Source organism: Anser brachyrhynchus (assembly GCF_964034855.1).
Source record: "Anser brachyrhynchus genome assembly, chromosome: 2".
In the NCBI taxonomy this organism is placed as follows: Eukaryota; Metazoa; Chordata; class Aves; order Anseriformes; family Anatidae; genus Anser; species Anser brachyrhynchus.
In genome coordinates this window covers 66718862-66730114 of record NC_137695.1, presented here as the reverse complement: position 1 = coordinate 66730114, position 11253 = coordinate 66718862, and the positions used below count along the sequence as shown (strand labels likewise).

Here is an 11253-nt window from a genome sequence, read left to right as displayed (position 1 = left end):
TTAGGATGAAAAGGGTGTTGATAACACACTGATGTTTTAATTGTTGCAGAGCAGTGCTTACACTAACCCAAGGACTTTTCAGCTTCTCGCTCTGTCCTGCCAGCGGGCAGGCTAGGGGTGCAGCAGGAGCTGGGAGGGGACAGACCCAGGACAGCTGACCCAAACTGGCCAAATGGGTATTCCATACCATCTGACATGATGCTAAGCAATATATAGGGGTGACTAGCCAGGGTGGGGGGGCCGGCTGCTCAGGGATAGTCTGGGCATCGGTCAGCGGGTGGTGAGCAAGTGCATTGTGCATCACTTGTTTCGTATACATTATTATTAGTAGTACTATTATTATTATTATTTTTTTCCTGTCTTAATAAACTGTCTCTATCTCAGCCCACAGGTTTCATTTTCCTGTTTCTCTCTGTGGGAATGGAAATGTTGTTTTTGCAGTGTTACATTGTATAGAAGGAAGGAATGTGGTATTGAAATATGCTTACAGTGATAAGAAAGCTTAACAGAAAACCTTGTAAAATGCAGACAGCCGGACTCCTTAGAGCAATTAGGTGAAGATCACGGTGTCAAGTCAAATCAGATAAGTGATGAAACATTACCACTTCAAACAGTAAAAAAGTCAAAAGAAGCTTGAAATTTAACAGGCCAGCAACTGAAGGCCAGGCATTGTCTGTGAAGCATCAGATAGATTGTGAACCTGGATTACCCACTCCAGTGGGGAAACAGGGGAGGGTCCTGTCATCAAAAAGTATATAAACTGTGTTTTGGAACTAGTGGGCGCGCTCTCCTGCTTGTGGGGCGCCCGCCATTGCAATCGCGAATAAATTACTACTTCACTGAGATCCTCGCCTGAGCCTAAGTTATTGGCTACGGAGTGTTTCTCACAATTGGGGGCTCGTCCGGGATCCAGTCACCTACCGGGGAGCCCCACCGCCGCAGCAGCAGGAAGGCATGCCCCGCTGATTTCAGCGGTCCTGTGCATCGACGGTGGCGGTTCTGCGGAGAGCTGACAGAGGGCCCGAGACTGATTAAAGAGGCAGGATCCGTGAAGTAGTGGGGAAAAGGAAGAAGGTAGGCACTCAGGGTTTTAAGAATTGATCCGGTAACTCTGTGCACAGACCAAGGTAAGAAATATTAAGTATTGCCTCGGGGGTCGGGTGAGACTCTGTGTGATGTGTGATGTGTGATTGAGACGTACTTTTGTACGAAGCGAGTGTGGAGTCCTGATCCGCGGTTCCGTAGCTCCGCGAGGGGCGCGGCCGGAGACGGACGAAGCGTGAGATAAGGGAGAGAAAGGAAGAGTCTCGGGAAATTTGGTGTGCGGTAATCCTTGCACGGGGTAGTGCTCGGAGTACACCAGGGAAATTTGGTGTGCGGTAATCCTTGCACGGGGTAGTGCTCGGAGTACACCAGGGAATTTTGGTGTGCGGTAAGCCTTGCACGGGGTAGTGCTTGGCAGTACACCAGGGAAATTTGGTGTGCGGTAATCCTTGCACGGGGTAGTGCTCGGAGTACACCAGGGAATTTTGGTGTGCGGTAAGCCTTGCACGGGGTAGTGCTTGGCAGTACACCAGGGAAATTTGGTGTGCGGTAATCCTTGCACGGGGTAGTGCTCGGAGTACACCAGGGAATTTTGGTGTGCGGTAAGCCTTGCACGGGGTAGTGCTTGGCAGTACACCAGGGAAATTTGGTGTGCGGTAATCCTTGCACGGGGTAGTGCTCGGAGTACCCCAGGGAATTTTGGTGTGCGGTAAGCCTTGCACGGGGTAGTGCTTGGCAGTACACCAGGGAAATTTGGTGTGCGGTAATCCTTGCACGGGGTAGTGCTCGGAGTACACCAGGGAATTTTGGTGTGCGGTAAGCCTTGCACGGGGTAGTGCTTGGCAGTACACCAGGGAAATTTGGTGTGCGGTAATCCTTGCACGGGGTAGTGCTCGGAGTACACCAGGGAATTTTGGTGTGCGGTAAGCCTTGCACGGGGTAGTGCTTGGCAGTACACCAGGGAAATTTGGTGTGCGGTAATCCTTGCACGGGGTAGTGCTCGGAGTACACCAGGGAATTTTGGTGTGCGGTAATCCTTGCACGGGGTAGTGCTCGGAGTACACCAGGGAAATTTGGTGTGCGGTAATCCTTGCACGGGGTAGTGCTCGGAGTACACCAGGGAAATTTGGTGTGCGGTAAGCCTTGCACGGGGTAGTGCTTGGCAGTACACCAGGGAAATTTGGTGTGCGGTAATCCTTGCACGGGGTAGTGCTCGGAAGTACACCAGGGAATCTGGTAAACTCATAGGTGTGCGGTAGCCCTTGCACGGGGAAGTGCTTGGCAGTACACCCCCATTTTCCAGGATAGGAAAAATGGGAAATATGAGTTCCAGGGGACAGGGAGATATCCCTGGGGGAGTGCCTCCCGACTGTCCTTTAGGAAGGATGTTGAGAAATTGGAAGAATAACCCCAAAACTAAGGAAAAAGATAGGAAGAAAATGGTTAAATATTGTGTATCAGTCTGGACGAAAGAACCAATTAAAGGAGCTGCAGTATTTTGGCCAAAATACGGGTCTGACAAAGATTGGGTATGTCAGGCCTTAAATTTTTATGTTAATAACAAATTTCCATTTTCGGAAGAAGAATCTGAGTATGCAGCTTGTTGGATACAAGGAATAAATTTGGTTTTGAGCAAAATCAGAATAAAGAGGGAAAGAAAAAGGAAGAGACAAGTGATAAATGGGACCTTCTGGATAACTTACCTCCTCCTTATAACCCCCAAGTTGCTGCAGCAGCAGCGGCTGCTGTAGCAGTTCCTCCGAAAGAAGAGACAGGAACTATAGATAACATTAGCTCTGGGAACAGGAGGTACCCCAAACTGGTAAAAGAATTAGAACAAGGTAGAAGAGGTACTGAAAATTTTGCCTTCCCTGATACTAACAGCACTAACACTAACTGTGTATCCTCTTAAGTGAACTTCCCCCCCTCCTTACCAGCAGAGAGGTTAGGAGTTTCCTAGGACCTAACTTATACTCTTGGGGAGGGGGAATTATGTATATAAATATGTTGTTTACAGGGAAAGAAATGGGAATGATCAGGAGGAGAGCTGCAATACAAAAATGGGAAAGAACTCATCCTCCAGGACCAGGGGTAATACCGGCAGGGCAGAAATAACCACTTGCCGATCCTGGCTGGAAGAATAATAGTGTGCAACACAGAAATCATATGAGAGACTTGGGGTCAGAATGAGAAAGTACTTGGGGATGAATCCTGAGGACCCGGTATCCCAAGGGCTCTTGAAAGTTCATTTTGTGATTGAAGCCTGGCAAGATGCACAGAAAATGCTCCAGAAGGTGGGGGGGATGTAGTGAACAGTCACTGGGGGGCCCTCCTGTGGGAGGCCCTGAACGTGTGTGTCAAGAGGGGAGATGAGAAGGAAAAGCAGAGAGTGAAACTAATGGTATTGACAGTGTAGCAGATAGTCAGGCAGAGGGTTGGAGAAAGAGGAAGAAAATCTTCAGGGGGAGTCAGGGCCAGGATGGAAAAGAGGGGAAGAGAGATGAAGGAATGGCAGGCAAGGAAAGCTACCCGTGTTGTGGCCTGAATCTTAGCAGGGACAGGCTTTGATGGGATGTTTTAAGTGTGGGCAGGCTGGCCACTTCAGGTAGGAATATCCGGAGTGGAAGAAGGAGGAGAGAAGGAAAATGGGATGAGGGAGAAAGGTATGGAATTAAGTTGGCTAATGACTGAGACTTTGGAGAAAGTACAGGCTGGAGAAAGATAGGAAGAAGTGTTAAAAAGGGTTATTAAAGGTGTTAAAGGTGTGGTATGTAATGTTTGACAGAGCTGTTTTTTTGAATGAGTTGGGAAAGTTGAATGAGCAGGGAAAGAGGATGTAGGCATTATCTAAGTAACCGTCTAGAAGTTTTGGTATATTTGCTGTGGTGTTTGGTCAGTTTCCCAAGTATCGAGAAGGGGGGGGGGCAGGGGGGGCAGCCTGCTCCACCAGGGGCCTCTCCACAGGCCGCAGGGGGCTTCGGCTCCGGCGCCTGGAGCGCCTCCACCCCCTCCGTCTGTGCTGACTTTGGTGTCTGCGGGGAGGTTTCTCACTCCTCGCTCTCCCAGCTGCTGTTGAGCAGCAGGTTTTTGTTTGTTTGTATGTTTGTTTTCGTGGATGTGCTCTCACAGAGGCACGGACTGTGTTGCTCATGGCTTGGCCCTGGGCAGCGGTGGGCCCCTCTGGGGCCGGATGAAATTGTCCCTTATCTGCTACGGGGTGGTTTCTGGATTCTCCTCGTGGGGGCTGCCACTGCAGCCCCCTCCCGAACCTTGCCATCAAACACAATACACAGGGGCAGCTAGGTCATTACTGGCCTGTAAAGTATCAGGGATTAAATTAACTAATGAAACCCTAACAAGTGATGGGGGTAGAAGGGGCTGGGGTAACAGTGCCACCTTTGGGGGGTACCAAGCTGAGACTAGGGGATAAAATGATCTCTGGGCAATTATTGTATGTACCCAAGGCAGGGACTAACTTGTTGGGAAGGGATTTGATGATGAAATTGGGCATTCAAATAGTAAATTGTTAGACTGGAATAACAGTGGTATTAATGGAGTGCTCTCAGGCCCTGAGAGCAAAGATATATTCACCTCTGACTGGAAAGACTCTGAAGTGGGGGCGGAAGCAACAATACATATGGACAGTTTTACCTCAGGGGTTTACAGGGCCTCTGATTAATTTGGGCAAAGTTCTAGAACAGATTTTGGAGCAATTCCAACCTCCCAAGGAGGAATTTCTGTTACAAAATGTGTATGATTGTTTATTGTCAGGACAGGAGAAAACAGTTGTGAAGGAAGCTACTAACAAGCTATTCAACTTTCTGGGAAAGCAGGGCTTGGGAGTATTGAAAAATAAATTACAATACGTAGAAAGAGAAGTCAGGTATTTAAGGCATCTAATGTCTGAGGGAAAACTGAGAATAAATCCAGAGAGGATTCAGGGAATTGTTGAAAACTAAGAAAGAACTAAAAAGTTTTTAAGAGAGATTTCTGTAAGGAATCAGGAGCCACGAAGCCTGAGGGAAAATGGATACTCCCTGATGGGAGAGAAATGCTGAATAAAGCACCAATGAGGCAAATATGATGTTTTACATCAAGAGAGTCATTGGGAGATGCAAGCAATGTGTGATGTTGTGCTAAGAAAGTATGTCTGTGTAGGAATATACACTTTAGTGAAGCAAATATGCAGAGGATGTACCATATGTCAAAAAGCAAATAAAAAGGTCATTTGTAACTAACCTAGAGGGGGACGGGAGCCAGGGATTCGACCTTTACAAAGTATACAGGTAGACTTTACTGAGTTACGTAAAGGAGGGAGATTTAAGTACTTGTTTGTCCTAATTGGCCACGTGACTGGATGGGTGTAAGCTTTCCCCTCTTATCTGCCACTGCAAACACGGTGGCTAAGGTATCACCGGAGCAAATAGTCCCTAGATATGGGATAGCTGAAAACATTGATTCAGATCAAGGAAATAATTTCACTTCACAAGTACTGCAAGGGTTAATGCAGGCCTTAGAGATTGAGTGGGCTTTTCACACCCCCTGGCACCCCTCCTCTTCTGGGAAGGCAAAGCGAATGAACCAGACATTAAAGAAGCAATTAACTAAATTAGTGTTAAAAACCCAACTTCCTTGGGTAAAATGTTTACTTTTAGCACTCCTCCAGGTTCAAACAGCACCAAGAAACAATATAGGAATTTCACCGTATGAGATGCTGTTCGGATTACCCTGTCTGGGCAGAAGGGATGAGATACCACAATTCGAAACAAGAGAGTTTTCTTAAGAACTGTGTTCTGGGGTTGTCCTCTTCTTTGTCATTTCTCAGGACCCGTGGGAAATTGGGTCCTGATTCAGACCTGGAAAGGATCAACTCCGGCCCGAATGGGAAGGACACTTCCAAGTACTACTAACCACTGAAACAGCCATAGGAACTGCGGAAAAAGGTTGGACTCACTATACTCGAGTGAAGGCATCCGTCGACCCTAGTACCTGGGAAGCTGTTCCTACAGAAGACTTGTTGGAAGCTGAAATCGAAGAGAAAAATCTCATAGTGGACTCTGAGCGGGATAAGAGCTTGCGATTGTAAAATAACCTTTTATTTTCACAGGTAACTAATGAGTGTGACTTGTGATTGAGAGAAAGGACTGGCCTATAGTGAATTGAAGTGTTCCCAAGGGGGGTTTGTTATGGTAGTAGTGTATATCTTATTCTTTGTATTGATAATTATTTGGAAACCTAAGGTTTAAAAATAATGACAGGGAAAAATCAATTATTAATTTTGTTTTTAGTGATTATAGGCCTCAGAGAAAGCCTTGGTCAATTGGCAACTTGGAAAAGGCATGACCAGATAATAGTAAGATGGGATACCCCATAAAAATATGGGTGAATGTGACAGAGGGTTATGTACCACAATCTGCCATGTTTGATGCTTGTGAGGTGTTAGCTTGTGGAGATTTAAATGCCCAACGACAATTGAGCAGAGGGAACAAATAACTGGTAGAGACCCAACAGCCAGATTGAGAATAGCTGTATGGAAACGATCCTCTATTGCCATCAGAGAAAGGGAGAAACTCAAGGAGAAAACAGGAGAGAAAACAGGAGGCCTTCTTTGAAATGCGGCAGTTCAAACATTTGAGATTGAAACAGGGTATGGGGATGTGAATGCCTGGATAGAATGGGTCAAATATACTGTCCAGAGTCTCAACCATAGCAATTGCTATGCTTGTGCCTCGGGATGACTGATTGCCCAGATAGTGCCCTGCCCACTGGGGTGGACCGAGGACTCCCGAGGGATGTGATGTATGATTGCATTGTACCAAGAAAAGACTGCCTGGGGAAATGAGGCCTGTAAGTCTCTCTCTTTACTATTCCCTTCCTCGCATGATAGCAATATCAGGGTTCCCCCTGTATTCTCCACAGCTATAGGTAACCATACAGCTTGCCTCTCACGGCAGGGTGTGAGTGCTACCTGGCATCTGGGAGAATTTGCCTTGTGCACGAGGACCTTGAATGCTACTGAGGACTTGATGGGAAACTGCTCCAGACTTGAGATCCCCAGGGCAGATCTCTGGTGGTACTATGGAGGGAAGATCTTACGGTCCACCCTACCATCTAACTGGGGAGGCACTTGTGCACTTGTTCAATTAGCTATACCCTTCACCCTGGCATTTGAAAGCGAAACATCACAAATACCCAGAAGAAGTAAAAGAGGCTTAGGAATATCATTTGATGATAGAGTATACATAGATTCTATAGGGGTGCCTAGAGGAGTTCCTGATGAACATAAAGCCAGGAATCAAATTGCTGCAGGGTTTGAGTCACTGTTCTGGTGGGTAACAATTAATAAAAATGTGGATTGGATTAATTATATCTATTATAATCAGCAGAGATTCATAAACTATACAAGAGATGCGATAAGAGGAATCGCTGAACAACTAGATGCCACCAGCAAAATGGCTTGGGAAAACAGAATAGCATTAGATATGATTCTTGCGGAGAAAGGTGGTGTGTGCGTGATGCTGGGCAACCATTGTTGTACTTTTATCCCTAACAATACTGCCCCGGATGGCACAGTAACTAGAGCATTGCAAGGGCTTACCACCCTTGCCAATGAATTGGCAGAAAACTCAGGAGCAGACACTTCCATCACAGGATGGTGGGGATCTTGGTTTGGTAAATGGAAAGGAATGGTAGTGTCCATATTTACATCCTTGATTGTAGTAGCAGGAGTTTTGACAGCCATTGGTTGTTGCATTATCCCCTGTGTAAGGGGACTTGTCCAACGGTTAATTGAAACTGCACTTTCGAAACAAATGACCATGGATCCACCACCCTACTCAGATAAGATGATGATATTAGAGGAAATGGAAAGCAAAGAAAGTGAAGAAGAGGAAGACATCTACCAAATTACACCTTAGAGCAAAATTTTGCAAAAATCAACAAATTATAAAAAGAGAAAAGGGGGGAATTGTGGGAATGGAAATGTTGTTTTTGCAGTGTTACATTGTATAGAAGGAAGGAATGTGGTATTGAAATATGCTTACAGTGATAAGAAAGCTTAACAGAAAACCTTGTAAAATGCAGACAGCCGGACTCCTTAGAGCAATTAGGTGAAGATCACGGTGTCAAGTCAAATCAGATAAGTGATGAAACATTACCACTTCAAACAGTAAAAAAGTCAAAAGAAGCTTGAAATTTAACAGGCCAGCAACTGAAGGCCAGGCATTGTCTGTGAAGCATCAGATAGATTGTGAACCTGGATTACCCAGTCAATGGGGAAACAGGGGAGGGTCCTGTCATCAAAAAGTATATAAACTGTGTTTTGGAACTAGTGGGTGCGCTCTCCTGCTTGTGGGGCGCCCGCCATTGCAATCGCGAATAAATTACTACTTCACTGAGATCCTCGCCTGAGCCTAAGTTATTGGCTACGGAGTGTTTCTCACATCTCCCCCATCCCAGAGAGGGAGGGGGAAGGGTGAGCGAACAGCTGTGTGGTGCTTACCTGCTGGCTGGGTTAAACCACAACAAATCCTAAAGATATACACTAAATTGGTAGTGACTCTTTCTCCTCCATTTTTGGTTGTAATTTCCCAGCAAGTTTTATTTCAAACCCTTTGCTGGATTTGACAGAAACAAATGGTTATTTTCTAATCCTTCCTTCCTTCCTTCCTTCCCTCTTTTCTTCCAAGACAAACTAGTCATATGTTTCATTACACTTTTTGGGAAGATCTTGTTTCCTTTTAAGTGATTCAGTTCAGCTATAGAAATGCATATCTCCCATGCCATCTGGAAAGCAGGAGCTGGGGGAAGTTCCCCTTCCCACAATTGTGTTAGCTGAGGAGTGGGGAGTTAGAAAGAGATATACACCTTGTGGATCTAATCCTACCTGTCCTTCATGGTTCACCCATGTACCATGGCTGGTGTTACATGTGCAGTCAACCCTGCTCAGGACCTGCTGTCTCTGGGATAGGAGCAAGAGGACAGCTGGGAAAAATGTCCTCCCCAATTGTCCCACCACCTGGGAGGTTCACTGCAGGGTAAGAGCCTCATGGCCAGGCTGTGGAGACACATGCTTATATCTCCAGCTCATCTGGGGTCATGGGGAAATTAACATAGTAAAGACAAATGTGAGCATGAAGTGTGAGAGCAGGAGCATCTTACTGCTGAATGACTGACCTGAAACATGGCAGGCTGTCATGTGCAATTGTGATGGACAAATTTGGTCTCAGTAACTGTTTAAGGCAAACCAATGTATTTAACATCTGTAGCTTGCACTGCATCTCAGCATTTAGTAAAATGAATTTTGATGGGATTTTCATTTGAGCTCCAAAGAGACAGAGTTGAGTTTGTTTAGTAATGGTTCAAAAGGGAACAGAAAACTTTCTGAAATCCACTTAGATTGCCATTTGTTAACTTATTTACATAAAACAGTTTGCCTGCTACTAGGAAACTTTAATTAATTAATTAATTTCATCTATCTAGGGATTTCATCTATCTAGGGATTTCATCTATCTCTCATCTCATCTATCATCTATCATCTATCATCTATCATCTATCATCTATCAATCATCTATCATCTATCATCTATTTCTAGGGATTTCATCTATCTAGGGATTAATTTCATCTATCTATACATGTTTCTAGCCACAGTTTTGCTCTAAGAAGCACGAAACCATTTTATCACTTAAGTCCACTACAGTGATATTTACAGATCATAAAGCCCACTAGTTTCATTCTTATCTAACATAGTTTAAGAAATTAGGGTTTTGCTTTCTTCTGCCTGAAAACATTTATTTTGCTATTATTATTTCTTATTCATTGCAGAGATTAGAATCTAAAACATCTATCTGTTTTCTCTATAGAGTTGGAGGTAATAAATGGATGAAATCAAGGACTGTCTTTCAGAGGCAGTGCTTGCTGACATCTTGGTGGTGTTGTCTTCTCCCTCCCCCAAGATTTTGCAAGTCTAGCCAGTTGGCCTCCAGCAAACAGCTGGAGGTGTTGCCTAGGGTATCAAGACTCTGAATTAATACAGAGAGAGTGACTGTCTGGGCAAGTGCCCAATGCTGTCTTACTAGCATTCAGGAGTCCTGCCAATGTGTAAAGAGAAAAAAAAAATCATCAGGGTGTTTTTTTTAAATTTGCTTGGCCTTTTTGTGTGGTAACAGTGGTATGTGGCATAGCAGAAGGAGCAGGGGCAATGAATGTAAGTGACGTTAGCTGATGGCGATCGAAGGAATGGGATGACTGCTTTGGGCATGACAAAACTGTTCTATCAGGCATTAAACTATGAGTAATTTATAATTATGGAAAATGGCAACACAGTAGTCTCCTCTTCCCATTAGTTTTTGGGTGCAGGGGTACTGACTGTACCAATGGGCTGATGGAGCTGGGGCAGATTTTGGAGCATGGAGACCTCTTAGAAGCAGCCTGACAGGGTGGTCCTTGCTTTATTTATGATTTCTCCTCCTTGGATATATTTCTACTGCTTTTTAAAGCCTGTGGTTTTATAGCTTTGGGAATGATAATTTAAACAGAATTAGCACAAGACAGGACTATGAAACCCATTCACACAATTCAGCATCTGTGGTGGTTTTACCGTGCTAGGCAGCTGAACACCACAACTGCTCTCTCACTCCACCTCCTTAGATGAGGAGGGGAAGAAGTAAAGGAAAGAACAACTCACGGGTTGAGATAAGGATGATTTAATTAAAGGGGAAAAAAAAGAAATAATTATTAAGGAAAGATTATTATTAATTAAACAATTTAACTAAACAATTTAACTAAACAATTAACAATTTAACAAAAGGGGAAAAAAAGGAAAGGGGAAAAGGGAGGGGGAAAGGGAAAAAAAAACAAAACAAGCAAAGGCTATGTGGAAGTGCAGAGGAAAGAAATTACTCTCTACTTCCCACAAATGAGCGATGCTTGACCACGTCCTTGAAGCAGGGCCTCAACACACGTAGCCAGTGTTTGGGAGGAGGACAGACGTTTTCACAGTGAGAGCCCACCCCTCCCCTCTTCCTCTTTTTCCCACCTTTTATTGCTGAGTGTAACATCATATGGTGTGGAATATCCCTTTGGTTGGTTTAGGTCAGCTGCCCTGGTGATATTTCTTCTCTCACATCTTTGCCCACCCCCAGGGGGGTTAGAGAGATTCCTGATGCTGTGCCAGCACTGCTCAGCAGCAGACACAACACTGGTGTGATA

At 45.0% G+C, this 11253-nt stretch overlaps 1 long non-coding RNA gene across 1 annotated transcript; it reads left to right on the top strand.

Moving 5' to 3' along the window:
* Positions 1 to 415: 415 nt before the first annotated feature.
* Positions 416 to 8441, top strand: LOC308189746. The gene is made up of 2 exons (XR_013946570.1): positions 416 to 1127; positions 5700 to 8441. It is a non-coding gene; the product is annotated as an uncharacterized lncRNA (long non-coding RNA).
* The last annotated feature ends 2812 nt before the right edge of the window (positions 8442 to 11253 follow it).